The sequence below is a fragment of the Procambarus clarkii genome, chromosome 75, assembly GCF_040958095.1.
Source record: "Procambarus clarkii isolate CNS0578487 chromosome 75, FALCON_Pclarkii_2.0, whole genome shotgun sequence".
Lineage (NCBI taxonomy): Eukaryota > Metazoa > Arthropoda > Malacostraca > Decapoda > Cambaridae > Procambarus > Procambarus clarkii.
Window position 1 is genome coordinate 4,957,091 of NC_091224.1, and position 21,617 is coordinate 4,978,707.

Sequence of the window (21,617 nt, forward strand, 5' to 3'; positions counted from 1 at the left end):
GTAACACAAGGAACCACCAGTAACACAAGGAACCACCAGTAACACAAGGAACAACCAGTAACACAAGGAACAACCAGTAACACAAGGAACAACCAGTAACACAAGGAACAACCAGTAACACAAGGAACAACCAGTAACACATGGAACAACCAGTAACACAAGGAACAACCAGTAACACAAGGAACAACCAGTAACACAAGGAACAACCAGTAACACAAGGAACAACCAGTAACACAAGGAACAACCAGTAACACAAGGAACAACCAGTAACACAAGGAACAACCAGTAACACAAGGAACAACCAGTAACACAAGGAACAACCAGTAACACAAGGAACAACCAGTAACACATGGAACAACCAGTAACACAAGGAACAACCAGTAACACAAGGAACAACCAGTAACACAAGGAACAACCAGTAACACAAGGAACAACCAGTAACACAAGGAACAACCAGTAACACAAGGAACAACCAGTAACACAAGGAACAACCAGTAACACAAGGAACAACCAGTAACACATGGAACAACCAGTAACACAAGGAACAACCAGTAACACAGAGAACAACCAGTAACACAAGGAACGACCTGTAACACAAGGAACCACCAGTAACACATGGAACAACCAGTAACACAAGGAACAACCAGTAACACTAGGAACAACCAGTAACACTAGGAACAACCAGTAACACTAGGAACAACCAGTAACACATGGAACAACCAGTAACACAAGGAACAACCAGTAACACAAGGAACAACCAGTAACACATGGAACAACCAGTAACACAAGGAACAACCAGTAACACTAGGAACAACCAGTAACACTAGGAACAACCAGTAACACAAGGAACAACCAGTAACACATGGAACAACCAGTAACACAAGGAACAACCAGTAACACTAGGAACAACCAGTAACACTAGGAACAACCAGTAACACTAGGAACAACCAGTAACACTAGGAACAACCAGTAACACAAGGAACAACCAGTAACACAAGGAACAACCAGTAACACTAGGAACAACCAGTAACACAAGGAACAACCAGTAACACAAAGAACAACCAGTAACACAGAGAACAACCAGTAACACAAGGAACAACCAGCAACACAAGGAACAACCAGCAACACAAGGAACAACCAGTAACACAAGAACTAACCAGTAACACAAGGAACAACCAGTAACACAAGGAACAACCAGTAACACAAGGAACAACCAGTAACACAAGGAACAACCAGTAACACAGAGAACAACCAGTAACACAAGGAACGACCAGTAACACAAGGAACAACCAGTAACACAGAACAACCAGTAACACAAGGAACGACCAGTAACACAAGGAACAACCAGTAACACAAGGAACAACCAGTAACACAAGGAAAAACCAGTAATATAGAGAACAACCAGTAACACAAGGAACAACCAGTAACACAAGGAACAACCAGTAACACAAGGAACAACCAGTTACATAAGGAACAACCAGTAACACATGGAACAACCAGTAACACAAGGAACAACCGTTAACACATGGAACAACCAGTAACACGAGGAACAACCAGTAACACAAGGAACAACCAGTAACACAAGGAACAACCAGTAACACAAGGAACAACCAGTAACACAAGGAACAACCAGTAACACATGGAACAACCAGTAACACAAGGAACAATCAGTAATACAAGAAACTACCAGTAACAACCAGTAACACAAGGAACAACCAGTAACACAAGGAACAACCAGTAACACAAGGAACTACCAGTAACACAAGGAACAACCAGTAACACAAGGAACAACCAGTAACACAAGGAACAACCAGTAATACAAGAAACTACCAGTAACAATAAGTAACACAAGGAACAACCAGTAACACAAGGAACAACCAGTAACACATGGAACAACCAGTAACACAAGGAACAACCAGTAACACAAGGAACAACCAGTAACACATGGAACAACCAGTAACACAAGGAACAACCAGTAACATAAGGAACAACCAGTAACACAAGGAACAACCAGTAACACAAGGAACAACCAGTAATACAAGAAACTACCAGTAACACTTGGAACAACCAGTAACACAAGGAACAACCAGTAATACAAGAAACTACCAGTAACAATAAGTAACACAAGGAACAACCAGTAACACAAGGAACAACCAGTAACACATGGAACAACCAGTAACACAAGGAACAACCAGTAACATAAGGAACAACCAGTAACACAAGGAACAACCAGTAACACATGGAACAACCAGTAACACATGGAACAACCAGTAACACAAGGAACAACCAGTAACACAAGGAACAACCAGTAACACAAGGAACAACCAGTAACACTTGGAACAACCAGTAACACAAGGAACAACCAGTAACACATGGAACAACCAGCAACACAAGGAACAACCAGTAACACAAGGAACAACCAGTAACACAAGGAACAACCAGTAACACAAGGAACAACCAGTAACACATGGAACAACCAGTAACACATGGAACAACCAGTAACACAAGGAACCGTAACATGTCATCAACAATGTTAGAATGATCAATACAAACAGTTCGTAGATGACAACAATAGTTTACTTACTCTAATGTCCTCCTAATTAACAGTATACATGTTATACTTGTCAAGTGACAGTCTTCATAACGTGTATATGTATCATTGGTAGACGTAGAGAGTTGTAAAGTGATGTATACCTCCAGCAACATAAACCTGTGTTTAGTTTACCAGGACACTAACACAAGGTAAACAAGGAACGAGCTGAACACGTGGATGTGTTGTTGGGGTCGTGGGGAGGGGGGGGGGCGGGTCGTGGTGTAGTTATTCTTAGATGTAAACAATGAATATTGGTGTCAATCTTTGTTTTTTGTATTAGTTATATCCATTCACGATAAATATGAGCGACGATTGGACAATAAAAGAGCCATTCACATTATTATCTGTTCGTTAAACTATTTTACACTGTAAACATTACAACAAATTCTAGCCCTAATAAACAGGCTTCATTTTTGATCCAGAGGAACTGTCAATCCCTGAGAAGCTAAATATGAGCAACAGGTAAAACATTATCTTGCTTCAACTACCAGCTAGTTACAGCTCATTCTCTATCAACGAGTAAACAAACAACTTTTACACAAGTTAATTTTCAGGTTAACATATATGAATATTTTCTCCGGGGGCTTGTGTCTTTATCACGTAAATTTATATTCGTGTCAAATTTGTCAAAGTTAAGACCGTCCGCCTGTCTAGTGCAAGCTTTTATGTTTTACATATAAATTATTAAGCAAGTCACATTATTCATGGTTGGGGCTGTGTTCTTGCCTAATCCAACCTTAACTCTGGGAACTTGTGTATAAAAGGTTTTGAATATATTATTTGGTATTTCGCAGGCTGAGTTTGGCTGGAACAGGGAACGTTGCTCCAGGTGTCATAGTGTGTCGTGTAGGGTGTCGTGTAGGGTGTCGTGTAGGGTGTCGTGTAGGGTGTCGTGTGGGGTGTCGTGTGGGGTGTCGTGTAGGGTGTCGTGTGGGGTGTCGTGTAGGGTGTCGTGGACGGTGTCGTGTAGGGTGTCGTGTAGGGTGTCGTGTAGGGTGTCGTGTAGGGTGTCGTGAGGGTGTCGTGTAGGGTGTCGTGTAGGGTGTCGTCTACGGTGTCGTGTATGGTTCACCATCAGAGGGTTCCAGGTTCACCATCAAAGTGTTCCAGGTTCACCATCAAAGTGTTCCAGGTTCACCATCAGAGTGTTCCAGGTTCACCATCAGTGTTCCAGGTTCACCATCAGAGAGTTCCAGGTTCACCATCAGAGTGTTCCAGGTTCACCATCAGTGTTCCAGGTTCACCATCAGTGTTCCAGGTTCACCATCAGTGTTCCAGGTTCACCATCAATGTTCCAGGTTCACCATCAGTGTGTTCCAGGTTCACCATCAGTGTTCCAGGTTCACCATCAATGTTCCAGGTTCACCATCAGTGTTCCAGGTTCACCATCAATGTTCCAGGTTCACCATCAGAGTGTTCCAGGTTCACCATAAGTGTTCCAAATTCATCATCAGTGTTCAGGTTCACAATCAGGGTGTTCAGGTTCACCATCAGAGTGTTGAGTGTGTGACCTGGAACACTGACACACATCAGAGGGTTGAGTGTGTGACCTGGAACACTGACACACATCAGAGTGTTGAGTGTGTGACCTGGAACACTCTGACACACATCAGAGTGTTGAGTGTGTGACCTGGAACACTCTGACACACATCAGAGTGTTGAGTGTGTGACCTGGAACACTGACACACATCAGGGTGTTGAGTGTGTGACCTGGAACACTGACACACATCAGAGTGTTGAGTGTGTGACCTGGAACACTGACACACATCAGGGTGTTGAGTGTGTGACCTGGAACACTGACACACATCAGAGTGTTGAGTGTGTGACCTGGAACACTGACACACATCAGAGTGTTGAGTGTGTGACCTGGAACACTGACACACATCACAGTGTTGAGTGTGTGACCTGGAACACTGACACACATCAGAGTGTTGAGTGTGTGACCTGGAACACTCTGACACACATCAGAGTGTTGAGTGTGTGACCTGGAACACTGACACACATCAGAGTGTTGAGCGTGTGACCTGGAACACTCTGACACACATCAGAGTGTTGAGTGTGTGACCTGGAACACTGACACACATCAGAGTGTTGAGTGTGTGACCTGGAACACTGACACACATCAGAGTGTTGAGTGTGTGACCTGGAACACTGACACACATCAGAGTGTTGAGTGTGTGACCTGGAACACTGACACACATCACAGTGTTCCAGGTCACTACAAAGGTGCCCTGACGCCCTTATCCTTCACCATATACAATACTGCGTATGATCATTGCACTGAAATGGTGCTGGAATCAATTTAGAAATTGATTCCTTAACGGAAATTTTTTTTTTAGCACGAAAAAGACATTTATTACGAGCAAGGAGAGTAGAACTTCTCGGAGAGAAGTTACCTATTATATAAATATATTTATATTTTACCTACTACATAAACAATTATGATTTATATCAGAGGCCTTATTAAACAGAAGTTGAGTTATAACTCTTCAATTTTACTTAGCACCCGTGAAACACCACCTGGAGTATACTGAAGTGTTCTTTATAATCTGTTGTCGATCTTCATAGCACTGGCAACATGTAAGTTTATCCGAATAGCGAGATTAAAAAACTATTAATACAATGATCCCTGCCAAAGGTCAACGCTAGGCAATAAGCCTTGTGCCTCTTTATGCTAGACTCAACCATGAGCCAGGTCCAGCCGTAGGCTCGAATCTATTGGTTCAACACCGAAGAGATATGGTTATCGATGCCTGGTAAAACATTCCAAAATAAGTTAGTCATAAAGATGGTAAGTTAGGTACATGTAAGGCCGAGATTGTCGACTAACAATACTAACAATTATTTGCTCCCAATTTATAAGAGAGAGTAAATCTGTTCAAGGCTGGGGACCAGACGCCTTGGGCTAGTCTCACCAAACTTTGCATGGTGATGTCTGATTGTATACTGTCATAGGGTTGTTGGAGTCGACTCCCATGCTTCTCCTTAGGAAGAAACAGCTACTATTCCGCATTCCAGAGACGCCTGTGAAGTTTGAAATGTGGGTTAAATTGTCCATAAATGTTAAACAGACTTCATACCTGTTCTTCATGGTTATGCATCGTCGAAAACGTTGATTTAGCGTTGATTCTACGTCGATAACGTTGTTTTAGCATTGGTCCAAAGTCGAGAACGTGGATTCAACTTCATAAACGTTGATTTGCGTTGATTCAACGTCGATAACGTTGTTTTAGCATTGATTCAACATCGAAAACGTTGTTTTAGCATTGGTCCAACGTCGAGAACGTTGATTCAACGTCAAAGACGTTGAATCATCATCGTTATATTTGCTTGAATGTTACTCGAGCATCTTTTGCCCACTAGGAGAGAATACACAGGGGAGGAAGCGTGAAGGAGGGAGAGAAAGAGAATAACAGGAAGGAAGAGAGAACTGAAGGAAAGGAGAAAGGAAGGAGAATGTTGACTTCTGTGTTGCTGTAACCATTGCTCAACAACACTTGAGTTATTCTTTCAAACTCCCAACTCACGTTGCTTCATTCAGAGCAGTGGGTAAGGTCTCGACGAATATAAGCGTTGAGAACACCGGCTTTGTATCTTTGGGGGCACTCACGCCTACCGTTGAGGCATAATCCTATGTTTGTAGGCTTAGTATATATACTGGCGCTTAGAGTGGCTCCTGTTTTTGTTATTAGTACATCCAGGAATGGCAGGATGTTATTTTCACTATTTTCATGGGTAAAACGGAGACCTGACTCTCTCTCTTGATGACTTTTTAGATCAATTAGTTCGTCTGGAGCTTGTACTATAACAAATATGTTATCTATGTAACGGCAGTATACAATTGGTTATTGCCTACTACTGAAGACTCTTTCTTCGATGGCTCCCTTGGTTATTTGCAACTTTGACAAAGTTGCCAATAACACTCCTAAGGGGGAGCCCATTTCTACACCGTCTATCTGTATATACATGTTACCTTGCGGTGAATAATAGTTACAGCAATAAAGAAATAACCACCGCTATAAGACGACACCTGGACTCATGGTACAATCCTCAACCAAGAGCAGAAACCACAACACCTCCAATAAAATTATGTTACAAATCAACTATGCACAGTGAACATAAAAATGAAGAAAAAACAATGAAAGAAATAATCCGTAAAGGAGTAAAAGCATAACCCCTAACCAAAACGTAGGCCTAATTATATTCTATGAAACAAAGAAGACTACCGACCTCCTTATTAAAAACAGCCCGAAGCCGTCGGTGAACCCTTTACAACAGTCAAACGTGGTATATATGTACACCTCCCCCCCCCCCCCCCCCAAGGATGTAACCTTCAATCTCAGTACATAGGTATGACGTCGACCAAGCTGGCGAGGCGTTTCACCCGTCATCTTCAATCAGGTGTCTCAAAAAATCACATGAGACAAGCTCATGACATCACCTTAACAAGAGAAATGTTGAATACAAACACTTGCATAATAGCGAGAACCCAAGATGTAAGAAGATTACAAATTCTTGAAGGAATCCACATAAAAATAGAACAACCCAAAGTAAATACCCAAATTACGGAACTATTCACTGTACTCACCATGAGAGTAAGAACAAGACCAGAACGTGAAGATGTCAACATATAAGACACTGCTCAATATGCCACGCCCACAACACCTCATTAATCATTGGATATGCCTCGTCCCTACTTATGGTTCCTATCCGTTCCCCAATTTATGCCCTATTCTTCCTTTACGATGTACTCCTCTTGTTCTTGCATTATGTTCCTAGCCGCTTAATGGTATAACGCCTAGCACTGTCCCTCTACTTGAGAATGAACCATGTAGGTTCGAAAAGTTGGGTAAATTTATAATAAGTATAATACATTCTACAGTTAATTATTTATATTTCTTTGCCACAAACAAATATGACATTTGGAGAAATCCTCTTCCAATTAAACCAAGATGCAAGAGCACTAGTCAGAGGGATAGAAGCCCTAAACCAGAAAATAATCAATACAAAATATGCAGTCCTATTCAATGAAACATTTTATATATATATATATATATATATATATATATATATATATATATATATATATATATATATATATATATATATATATATATATATATATATACATACATATACATACATACATATACACACTCCTCCAAATACTCCCTCCCTCCATACTCGCTCCCTTGCACTCTACCTGGCTTCCTCTACACATCCTCCCCATCTCCAGCCAGCAGACTCCTTGTCTCCCCACAATACATACCCTCCCCATCTCCCCAAACACTTACCCTCCCTGTCTCCCTACACCAAGCTTTCACCCACATTATCTTCTCCACCAAACACCCTCTCCGTTTCCCGCTCGGCACATGCCCTCCCCATCACACACCCTTCCCATCTCCGTCCTTGCTCACACACTCTATCTCCCCCTTCACTGTAAACATTTTCCCTAAACACTGTCTCCATCACTGTAACCAAGTGGATTCCGTTAGAACGCCGATCTTTCACCTACTACGCCAATACTAAACTATATTTACTTGGGGCCGAACATTTCAGATCCACAGACTTCGTGAAGGAGGGGCATTGGGATCTATTCCTTTCTTCCTATTGGTGCTCTGGACAAAACCCCAAATCCCCTATTACATCCGATAAAATCACCATTAACCCTTCATAATTTATTCAAGGTAGCCCCAGTCTTCCAGCCTTGGACTAACAAGCAAACACATTCAGTTATATAAATGAGAGAGATATAATAATAGTTGTGTTCGTCTCAGTGCTAAGGTTCGTGGGAGTCTGAGCCCCAACAGAGACAAAGCAGCAGGATGCACAGGCAACATTATGTCGCCAGATTTCAGCAATAAATTTGCAGGCGAAAAAAAATATTTTCCATTTTGCTGTGCAACAGGCAAGAAAATTACACTTATTTTCCGTATGGTCTCGGCATGCGGCTAATGAAATAGTTGAGCTTGTGTACCTTGGTGTAAATATTCAGTGTTATGTATAAAGTATTATGTATGAAGTATTATGTATGAAGTAAGGGAATACATGGAAAGGGTAAGTGAACTTTTTCATGTTTAGTGCAAAACATTTTAATTATATTTTCTACTGCTGTGGGGTACATGTTCTGATGTAGTTAGAGTGTATTTAAAGGAACGGTGCAATGTTGAGGCGCACTCGAGAGTGCTAGTGACAGCTGCTCACAATGGCATACACATGTTTTCCACCAGACATGAGGATTTAGTATGACATGACGGTACATGTGGCTCCCAGTAGATATAAGACTTTAGTTAGTATGACATATGTGATGACACATGTGGCTCCCCAGTATGCATGAGGATGTACATAACATCCAGGAGGGCACATGTGAGTCCCTGCAAACATGTGGGTGAAGTCAGAAGAGCACACAGGATGAAACAAGTGATTTAGAGCAGAGTCTGAACATATTACTTAAAAAACGTCAGAGACTGTGGTGGGGGGACAATAGAACCAGGATATTTACAGTCGTGCAAATTGTAAGTGTGAGTGGTTACCTGGTTGTTAGAGCCGTGGGGGACGCGCTGTGTGTGTTGCTTGTCTCATTATGTGGTTCATCAGGATGGTCCTTCCACGCGAATCCAATAACCACAGTTCAATATATCTATATTATATGTGTGTGTGTGTGATAGATCTTGACCTTTTTTTACTATATTTATTATGTATTTTATTTTACCGATGACAGCGCTCAAATATGAACAGTACTAGAGCTAAATAATCCTTCATATTCTTTTTTTTTTTTTTTTTGGGGGGGGGGGGGGGGGGGGAGCGAAATTGTTAATAATAATCATCTGATTATTTTAATGCCTGGCTTTGGAAAGTATGAACAACGACGTTAACATCGGGTAACATATTGTTGAGTATTTTTGGTAATGCTTATCTGGTTAAATACTTCAGATCACAAAGCACTTAGGTTTCTGAATCATTAATTGTTTTAATCAGACTTTTATTAAAATATCACACACACTCTACAGCGTACCGGGCACTTCAAGCATTAACATTTATTTTCTAAGTTAGAAATGTTTAATGTTAACATGGACTGAATATTGCACAAATTAATTATTAGTTCAAAATCATATTTTTTTTTAACAATCTTGACATAATCAAAGTAAAATAATAGCAATTTATCCACATAATATTACCAAATAAATTACACTAATAATATTTTGGGTTTTACATATAAACATACATAAAAAAACATTGAAACAAAGTTAATGTAATTGAAAATCTTGTTTAAAAATACATGATGGGAAAAATCTTGAATTACCATTACCACATATTTGTCAGTCTCTGTGTTGGTCTGAGGTTGATGGATAGACGCTTATTGCTAGTCTAACGAAACAATGCAAGGTGATTTAATATTTTATGATGAGTGCCATAGGGAGTATAGGGTCGACCCTTCCCATCCTTCATGCACCCCCCCCCCCCCCCTTTAAGAAGGATCGGCTACTAAGCCACATCCCACAGACTCCAATTATGTATGAAATGTGGGGTTGATTGTCCTTAGAGTTTCAACGTCGATTTTACGTTTTTATAGATGACAGGCTGTACCCGGCCACGCGTTGCTGTGGATCAACAACGCATGTGCATTACTGAGCCACAGCAATCTTCCCTTGTCTCCTAGTCCTCCCCACCATTCCCCCCTCCCCTGTCCCCTCGTCTACCCAACCATTCCTCATTCCCCCTTCCCCCTTGTCCTACCAACCATTCCCTACTCCCCTGTCCCCTCGTCTTCTCCAACATTCCTCCCCCTTCCCCCGTCCTATGTCTTCCACTCTATTCCCCACTCCACCATCTCCTCGTCCTCCCCACCATCTCCCACTCCCCCATCCCCTCGTCCCCCCACCCTTCCCCGTCCCTTCGTCCACCCCACCATCACCCACTCCCCTATCCCTTTGTCCTCCACCATTCTTCATTAATCTGTCCCCTCGTCCCCACCATCCCCCACTCCCGTCCCCTCGTCCTTCCCACCATTTCCCACTCCTTCGTCCGATGCATTCCCAAATGATCTGAAGTTCCCATCAGAAAATTGGGAACATCAAATGATCTGATGTTCCCATTACTGAAATAAGAAAAACAGTTAAAGACAAGAAATGAAAAACAATGAAATTAAAAAATATACTATACTCAGGAAATGAACGATATGGTAAACAACACAACTCAATTCCAATGCAATGTCACATAAAATAATTAAATTAAAATGAAAATAAATCGAAATCCAGGAAAATTCTATTTATCAATGAAATCAGAAACATTGAAATGGAATCGTAACATGTTTAGTACAGCTTGATGTATTGCTATTATGTGCAACACATGTCCCTGCTTTTTTAAAAAAAGCATGCTTTTTACCTGTCACGGGTGTGGCATCTATTTAGTAGGTATATAAAAACATGCGAGTATTCGAATGGAACGTTGTGTTAAAATTTCAGAGCAATCGCTGGAGAATTTTTGGAGATAACAGCGTGTGTTGCTCTTACGTCCAACAGATAGTGCTGTTTTCCAAAAAAAAACATGTTTTTTCCTGTCACAAGTGAGGCATGTATATAGTAGATATATAAAAAGACGCACCTTTTCGAATGCAACGTGGTTTAAAATTTCAAAGCAATCGGTAAAGAGGTTTCGAAGATTTCCCTCACATGAAAAACACAGTTTAAAAAAAAACACATGTTTTTTTTTTACCATCACAGACGTGACATCTATATAGTATGTATATAAAAACTCGCTCGGATGCGAATGTAACGTTGTGTCAAAATTTCAAAGCAATTGGTGAAGAACTTTCGGAGATTAACAATTTTGAACAAACGAGCGTTTCCATTTTTATTTATATTGACTAGCTGTACCCCGCCACTCGTTGCTGTGGCTCAGCAACGCATGTGCGTTGTGGAGCCCCAGCAACCTTCCCTGTCTCCCAGTCCTCTCCACCATTCCCCCCTTCACCATCCCCTCGTCTTCCCAACCATTCCTAATTCCTCCATCCCCTCGTCCTCCCCATCATTCCCCCCCTCCCCCATCACTTTTTCTTCACCACCATCCCCCCTTCGTCGTCCTAACCATTCCTCACTCCCCTGTCCCCTCGTCCTCCCCACCATCTCCCACTCCCCTGTCCCCTCGTCCTCCCCACCATCTCCCACTCCCCTGTCCCCTTGTCCTCTCCACTATTCTCCATTCCCCTGTCCCCTCGTTCCAACCATCCTCAACATCCCTGTCCCCCTCGTCCTCCCCACTATTACCACCTCCCCTGTCACGTCGTCCTCCCCACTATTACCACCTCCCCTGTCACGTCGTCCTCCTCACCATCCCCCACTCCCCCCCCACATCATCCCCACCATTCCCCACTCCCTTGTCCGATACATCCCCAAATGATCTGATGTTCCCATCAGAGAATTTGGAATATCAAATGATGTGATGTTCCCATCACTGAAATATAAGAAAAACGGTTAAAAAAATGAAATAAAAACAGTTAAAAAATAAAAAAAATAAACTATACACACAAAATGAATAAATAATAAACAACACAGCTCAATTCCAACGCAATGTCACACAAAATAATAATATCAAAATGAAAATAAATCGAAATCTATGTAAAATTATATTTTTAATACAACCGGAAACATTGAAATGGAATCGTAACATATTTTGGATAGTGGAAGTTGCTCTTACATACAACAAATGGCGTTGTTTCTTAAAAAAAAAATTGTTTTTACATGTCACAGGTGTGGCATCTATACTAATTCTTACAAAATGAATGGTATGGTAAACAACATAACTCAATTTCAACACAATGGCACACAAAATAGTTAATTCAAAATGAAAATAAATCATAATCTATAAAAATTCAATTTCTCAATGCAATCGGAAACATTGAAATGGAATCGTAACATATTTAATATAGTGTGTGTGTTGCTATTACGTGTAACTGATGACGCTGTTTAAAAAAAAAAAAACATGTTTTACCTATCACAGATGTGGTATTTATGTAGTAGGTATATAAAACATGCGCGTATTCGAATGGAACGTTGTGTCAAAATTTCAAAGCAATCGGTGAAGAACTTTCGGAGATTAGTGATTATGAACAAACGAACATATCCATTCTTATTTATATTGATGATTCAACGTCGGTAATGTTGAATGTTTTTCGAGCATTTTGCCCACTCGACGAAAGAACGGGAAGGAGGGAGAAGGGAAACAGCTACGAAAGAGAGAGAAGCAGAAGGAACAGATGGGAGAGTAAAAATCAGATTAAACGGGAGGGATGGAGAGAAATAGATAGAACGGGAGGAATGTAGAGAAGCAAAAGAAGCAGGAGAAAGGGAGAGTTCTTTTTAACTCAGTTCATGCTGTTTTTAATGAGGAGGTTGACCTCCTCATTAAAAACAGCCCGAACCCGACGGAGAACCCTTTACAACAGTCTAACGTGGTATACATGTACACCTGCCTCCACGAAGGATGTAACCTTCAATCTAAGTACATAGGTATGACGTCGACCACGCTGACGAGGCGTTGGACCTGTCATCTTCAATCACGTGCCCCGAAAAATCCCATGAGACAAGCCCATGACATCACCCCTAGCAGGAGAAATGTTGAATAAAAATACTTGCACAACAGACAAAACCCAAAACGTAAGAAGATTACAAATTCGTGAAGCAATCCACATAACAATAGAACAACCTATCATAAATACCCAAATAAGGGAACTATTCACTCCACCCACCCTGAGAGTAAGAACAAGACCGGAACGTAAAGTTGCCAACACAGAAGACACTGCTCAACATGCCACGCTCACTACACCTCATTAATCTTTGTATGCGCTTCCTTCCCCTTTTTCGACTTTATTCCTCCCTATTTACGTCCTCCATTTATTGTTCCCTCCTTTACGCCGTATTCCTCACCTATTTGTATTATGCACCTGATCTCCATAATGATATAAATTCAATACGCCCAGTGCAGTCACAAGTTACAGCCCCGCTCCTTTGCCGTGTAAGTTCTCTACGGGCTCACCATAGCCCGTGCTACTTGAAACTTATGTTTCGAGCAGCTGAGTCTAAAATAACAAACAACAATCCAGTCCCATCACTTGAGAATGAACCATGTAGATTCGAAACGTTGTGTAAATTTATAATAAGTGTAATACATTCAACAGTTTGTATTTCTTTTAGTTCACCTCAAACATAGATGACATTTGCAGAAATTATCTTCCAATTATACCCAGATGCAAGAGCACTATTCGGAGGGATGTATATATATATATATATATATATATATATATATATATATATATATATATATATATATATATATATATATATATATTAGTATATTTTGGTAGCAGTCTTTCTTTTAAACATATATTATTAAATATGACCGAAAAAGTAAGATTAATAATTCTAACACGAATTTTCTCAATATTTCTTATGTTTCTTTTCACTGTCGATGGTAATTGAAAAATAAATTCTCTAAAATTCATTTTTATTTCTAGTCTGACTCCACACTTGAACGCGTTTCGTAATAACTTATTACATTTTCAAAGACTTTAGTATACACACACACACAACTATAACCTGTAAACACTAAACAGAGTTCTATGCTATCATTTAAACAGCTTTCATCTTATATACCCGAATTTGGGTGAGGTGATATGTTACAACAGTTTTGGATGAGGTGAACAAAACTTTCAACACAAGATTGAACACGAAACAATGGGTATAAATTGGGTAAATTAAAGGGAAGGATTAAGTAACTGCAAAGGGCCTATTGGCCCATATTGGGCCTATTGGCAGGCAGATGAGTTGATATCACACCAAACCTGTCTCCTGAAGCCAACATAAATAGAATAACTTCTGCGGCATATGCGAGGCTGGCTAACATCAGAACAGCCTTAAGGAACCTGTGAAAGGAATCGTTTAGAATCTTGTACACCACATACATAAGACCAATCCTGGAGTATGCGGCCCCAGCATGGAGCCCGCACCTTGTCAAGCACAAGACGAAGCTGGAAAAAGTTCAGAGGTATGCCACTAGACTAGTCCCAGAACTAAGAGGCATGAGTTACGAGGAAAGACTGCGGGAAATGCACCTTACGACACTGGAAGACAGAAGAGTGAGGGGAGACATGATCACTACCTACAAAATCCTCAGGGGAATTGACAGGGTATACAAGGATAAACTATTCAACACTGGCGATACGCTAACAAGGGGACACAGGTGGAAACTGAGTACCCACATGAGCCACAGAGACGTTAGAAAGAACTTTTTCAGTATCAGAGTAGTTAACAGATGGAATGCACTAGGAAGTGATGTGGTGGAGGCTGAATCCATACACAGTTTCAAATGTAGATATGATAGAGCCCAGTAGGCTCAGGAATCTGTACATCAGTTGACTGACAGTTGAAAGGCGGGGCCCAAAGAGCCAAAGCTCAATCCCCGCAAGCACAATTAGGTGAGTACAAATAGGTGAGTACACACACAGACACACAGGTTGTGCATGTTTGGTCTCCTTCCAATAATTTGTCTAATCACATTAAAATTAAAATGTCCCATAATAATTATAATAAATTTTACGTATCATTATGCACGTACATATTCTGGATTATATATTAGATCAAATATTTGCAGAAATTCTCAGCATATACCAATATTCCTGCAAAATTCGTAGTTTTAATTAAATTGTCAAACTAACTCCAGATTTTTCCCCCCAAAATATTCATTGATTGAAAAAATTTTCAATGATTGAAAATAAATACCTCGGGCTAGGAGAATGTTTACATTTAGCACTACAAAATACAAGGGGGAAACAGTAGTACATATAAACAAAAGTAGATTATACAGTATTTTCCTGCCCTGGGGCTGATGGGTTGGGCCCATCAGTGGTGGCGGCCTCACCGGGCTGGGGTTGGGCCCATCAGTGGTGGCGGCCTCACCGGGCTGGGGTTGGGCCCATCAGTGGTGGCGGCCTCACCGGGCTGGGGTTGGGCCCATCAGTGGTGGCGGCCTCACCGGGCTGATGGGTTGGGCCCATCAGTGGTGGCGGCCTCACCGGGCTGGGGTTGGGCCCATCAGTGGTGGCGGCCTCACCGGGCTGGGGTTGGGCCCATCAGTGGTGGCGGCCTCACCGGGCTGGGGTTGGGCCCATCAGTGGTGGCGGCCTCACCGGGCTGGGGTTGGGCCCATCAGTGGTGGCGGCCTCACCGGGCTGGGGTTGGGACCATCAGTGGTGGCGGCCTCACCGGGCTGGGGTTGGGCCCATCAGTGGTGGCGGCCTCACCGGGCTGGGGTTGGGCCCATCAGTGGTGGCGGCCTCACCGGGCTGGGGTTGGGCCCATCAGTGGTGGCGGCCTCACCGGGCTGGGGTTGGGACCATCAGTGGTGGCGGCCTCACCGGGCTGGGGTTGGGCCATCAGTGGTGGCGGCCTCACCGGGCTGGGGTTGGGACCATCAGTGGTGGCGGCCTCACCGGGCTGGGGTTGGGCCCATCAGTGGTGGCGGCCTCACCGGGCTGGGGTTGGGCCCATCAGTGGTGGCGGCCTCACCGGGCTGGGGTTGGGACCATCAGTGGTGGCGGCCTCACCGGGCTGGGGTTGGGCCCATCAGTGGTGGCGGCCTCACCGGGCTGGGGTTGGGCCCATCAGTGGTGGCGGCCTCACCGGGCTGGGGTTGGGCCCATCAGTGGTGGCGGCCTCACCGGGCTGGGGTTGGGCCCATCAGTGGTGGCGGCCTCACCGGGCAGGGGGGAAACATTCTCCGGACTCCTCGTTAAGAAACAAGGCCATTAGCGTGAGTTAGAGCTGGATGGCCTCCCTGGTTTACCCCTTTGGTTACATCTGAGTATTTGTATATATTGTGTGTTGCACGGTGTTGTTGTTGTTGTTGTTGTTGTTGTGGATGAGCTCTACACACACGCACGCACACATACGGGGGGCCTGTGTGTGTGTGTGTTTTGTGTGGGCCTCGTAGCCTATTTACTGGCAGGTTACTGGCCTGGTAATATGTTTACGGTGGCCTGGTAGCCTGGTGGATAGCGCGCAGGACTCGTAATTCTGTGACGCGGGTTCGATACCCGCACGAGGCAGAAACAAATGGGCAAAGTTTCTTTCACCCTGAATGCCCCTGTTACCTAGCAGTAAATAGGTACCTGGGAGTTAGTCATCTGTCACGGGCTGCTTCCTGGTGTGTGTGTGTGTGTGGGTGTGTGTGTGTGTGGTGTGAAAAAAAAAGTAGTTAGTAAACAGTTGATTGACAGTTGGGAGGCGGGCCGAAAGAGCAAAGCTCAACCCCCGCAAACACAACTAAGTGAATACACACACATACACACACATGCACGCACGCACGAACGCACGACGTAGAGTGCCTTGAAGGAGTCTTGATTTATGTGTCTAAACGTCGTTATAATGTTGGCCAACACCACAAATACTGTCAGTGTCACCCGGCCTACGACTTCCTCTCGTGTTCGTGTTGGTATTATTTTCGCTCCCAAATGTCTTTCCCAGATTCCTGTAGCTGCCTTCCGTGTATGGTGTATACAACTTCTGCTCTTCTTTCTCCCTTCCACATTCTTTACCTTACATTTTCTGGCATTGAACCCCTGAAATAATTTGTTTTCCCATTCCTGAAATTTGCCAAGGTCCTCCTATAACATTCTGCAGTCCTCCTTTGTTTTTACATTCCTCATTAGCGTTGCATCGCTGGCAAACATGGACATGTACGAGCGTACTCCACCGGGTAAATCATTAGCTTTAAATAGGAAAAGTAGTGGTCCCAGGACCGAGCCTTGAGGGACACTACTTGTTACAGTCCTCCAGCTGGAGACCTCACCTCTGACTGTGGATCTTTGTCTTCAGCCCTTCAGGTACTCCCGTACCTAGTTTAGTATATTCCCAATATATCCAACCTTGTTTCTCCCACTCATGTACTTTTCTGTGAACAACAGTATCAAATGCTTTTTGACAGTCTAGGAAAAGGCGATCTACCCAAGCTTCTCTTTCCTTGCCATAGAACTTGATCAAGTTTCCCAGCCACCATCTTTCCATTCTAAATCCATGATGCCGTTTTGTTACCAAGTTTATCCTTTCCGGGTGCTCCAATATTCTCCACGTGATTACTCTCTCCATCATTTTACACCAAAAAAACTTACCAGTGACACGAGTCTGTAATTTAGTGCATCCTGTCCATCCCCTTGATTGAATATTGGGATGCATTTGCCTAAGTCCAAAATTCATGGATTTTCGCTGTTTCGAATATTTTATTGAAGACATCAGTTAGCTGATGATGAAGAATGTCAGCAGCCTCTTTCAGTAGCCATAATGATATTAGGTCTAGCCAATTTGATTTTGTTACATCTGGTTACTTTAATGTTTCGTCTAGTGTTTCATCACTGAAAACGTTTCCTGCGCTGGTTCCTTTGTAAGGACTTCCAGAAATCTTTTATTGAGTTCCTCACATAGTTCCATGTCATTTTCCATGAGACTTATCCCTCGTCTCTTTACCTGGCTTACATGGTCTTGTACTGTTGTTTTTCAACTAATATGGCTATAAAACAGCTAAGGATGGTCCTTTGTTTTTGAAGTGTTGTTTTCTAATTGTTTCTCCGCTTCCCTCCTGGCTTTGGTGTACTCATTTCCAGCTCTCTTTAGTACATTTATATTTTTCTCTCTTTGTAAATCTCTGTAGCCCCTCACCTTACTGTAGCCCCTCACCTTACTGTAGCCCCTCACCTTACTGTATTCCCTCACCTTACTGTAGTCCCTCACCTTACTGTATTTCCTCACCTTACTGTATTCCCTCACCTTACTGTAGTCCCTCACCTTACTGTATTTCCTCACCTTACTGTATTCCCTCACCTTACTGTATTCCCTCACCTTACTGTAGTCCCTCACCTTACTGTATTTCCTCACCTTACTGTATTCCCTCACCTTACTGTATTCCCTCACCTTACTGTATTCCCTCACCTTACTGTAGTCCCTCACCTTACTGTAGTCCCTCACCTTACTGTAGTCCCTCACCTTACTGTAGTCCCTCACCTTACTGTAGTCCCTCACCTTACTGTAGCCCCTCACCTTACTGTAGTCCCTCACCTTACTGTAGTCCCTCACCTTACTGTAGCCCCTCACCCTACTGTAGCCCCTCACCTTACTGTAGCCCCTCACCCTACTGTAGTCCCTCACCTTACTGTATTCCCTCACCTTACTGTAGTCCCTCACCTTACTGTATTCCCTCACCTTACTGTAGTCCCTCACCTTACTGTAGTCCCTCACCTTACTGTAGTCCCTCACCTTACTGTAGTCCCTCACCCTACTGTAGCCCCTCACCCTACTGTAGCCCCTCACCTTACTGTAGCCCCTCACCCTACTGTAGTCCCTCACCTTACTGTATTCCCTCACCTTACTGTAGTCCCTCACCTTACTGTATTCCCTCACCTTACTGTAGCCCCTCACCTTACTGTAGCCCCTCACCTTACTGTAGCCCCTCACCTTACTGTAGCCCCTCACCTTACTGTAGTCCCTCACCTTACTGTAGTCCCTCACCTTACTGTAGCCCCTCACCTTACTGTAGCCCCTCACCTTACTGTAGCCCCTCACCTTACTGTAGCCCCTCACCTTACTGTATTCCCTCACCTTACTGTAGTCCCTCACCTTACTGTAGCCCCTCACCTTACTGTAGCCCCCTCACCTTACTGTAGCCCCTCACCTTACTGTAGCCCATCACCTTACTGTAGCCCCTCACCTTACTGTAGCCCCTCACCCTACTGTAGCCCCTCACCTTACTGTAGCCCCTCACCTTACTGTAGTCCCTCACCTTACTGTAGCCCCTCACCTTACTGTAGCCCCTCACCTTACTGTAGCCCATCATCTCCCTGAGCGTGTTACTGATCAGTCCAGTTGCTTACAGCTCCTTGAGGTACTCCAGCACGATACAGAAGTGGTCACCAGCTCCTGGCGGCGTCTCACACCCACTCTTAACACCAGCCACATTCTGGGTAAAGGTGACGTCTGGTGGTGCTGCTGGCCGACCCTCTCCCCTTACTCTTGTCGGCTCTATTATATGCTGTTACAGGAAGTTGTTGTCGGCTGTGTCTACCAGTTTTGTTCTCCATGTCTCATACCCCCCCCCCCCTCCCTACCCCCTCTCGTTCGGGGATGGGGGTCCTATTTATCCAATCTGTTTCTCTTTTAGACAGAATACTGTCTCTCGCCTGTCTTGCCGCTGTGGCTGGTTTTCTATTACCCTTAAGCAAGGCTCATTGTATTTACCAAAGTTTTTCCTCGACCTTCTCTTGTGGAAGATTCTAACTCACCGCTACAACAATCTTCAAGTGCCCAATTGTTGTTACTCCAGGTAAGTGCTTTTCCTGGTCGGATTCCAGAGACATTTTCACGTCCTCAAAGTTCCAGTGTAGTTGTAAACGTCGAGCTTCACCACCTCTGTCCCAGTCTTTCCTTATCACTTGATATACTCACAGTTGGTATATTTCCTCTATTTGTATATGAAGATTGTATTCCTATTGAACACTGTACAGGTGGGACCTGGTGGCCAGTCACCACACTGGTGAACCAGGTCGGGGCAGGTATACGCTACACCAAGTGTATGTCCGTCATGTATATCCCAGCTCCCTCAAGTCTTAGGGACCTGGTGGCCAGTAACCACACTGGTGAACCAGGTCGGGGCAGGTATACGCTACACCAAGTGTATGTCCGTCATGTATATCCCCGCTCCCTCAAGTCTTAGGGACCTGGTGGCCAGTAACCCACACTGGTGAACCAGGTCGGGGCAGGTATACGCTACACCAAGTGTATGTCCGTCATGTATATCCCCGCTCCCTCAAGTCTTAGGGACCTGGTGGCCAGTCACCACACTGGTGAACCAGGTCGGGGCAGGTATACGCTACACCAAGTGTATGTCCGTCATGTATATCCCAGCTCCCTCAAGTCTTAGGGACCTGGTGGCCAGTAACCCACACTGGTGAACCAGGTCGGGGCAGGTATACGCTACACCAAGTGTATGTCCGTCATGTATATCCCAGCTCCCTCAAGTCCTAGGGACCTGGTGGCTAAGTGGACAGCGCTCGGTATCAGTAATCCTAGGGTCTAGGAATCGGTCCTCGGTGATGGCGGAAACAAATGGGCAGAGTTTCTTTCACCCTGATGGTCATGTTCACCTAGCAGTAAACCGGTACCTGTGAGTTAGATAGCTGTTAAGGGCTACTTCCTGGGGGAGGGGGTGAGTGCGTTAAAAAAATGGATTGATTGAGAGTTGAGAGGCGGGCGGAAAGAGCCAGACTTCAACCCCCACACACACAACTAGGTAACACAGAGAGGGTAAGACCAGATCACAGTAGCCATCACCCTGGCTGGCTACTGTGGTGCTTGAAGTGCTTGGTGTTGGCTCCTCATATATGTGGTGGAGCACAGCTCGGTACCTCAGGTAACGTTACTCATTACTGGACGTCTGGGAACGTCTACACTGTGGTGATCTGCGGGGTATTAAACACCCAGCTCTCATATAATGATAGTACTTACATCAACTATTTGGTTAAACCTTCAAAAAGTTAACTGTAGCTCCCAAAAAGTTGGCATTTTGTATTACTAAATTAGCCCAAATGACACACTAAGAAAATAAATATGTAACTGGAAAATAATAAAGTAATCTATTCGGTCCAGGCAACCCAAGGCCTAATATACGCTATCTTAGGCCTACTATACATATATGTGTTATAGTAGGCCTAGAAATGTTTACTTTTGATTTCATATTTTTGGGTCTCATCTAAAAAATTATTGTTACTAAATGTGAACGTTATTGCCTGCAACAGTCTATTGTTAACACTGTCGTCTATCTGATAGACATTATGTGTCTATTGTCGTTACCATCAATGGAGACATCTTGTTTACTGCCTTGGTAATATGTTTTGGTGATCTTATAGGTGTGTAATTTATGTATACACTTGAGAAGCTGCCAAGTACTTTACTACTACAGTAAAGTAGTAGTGAGCTACAGTAGT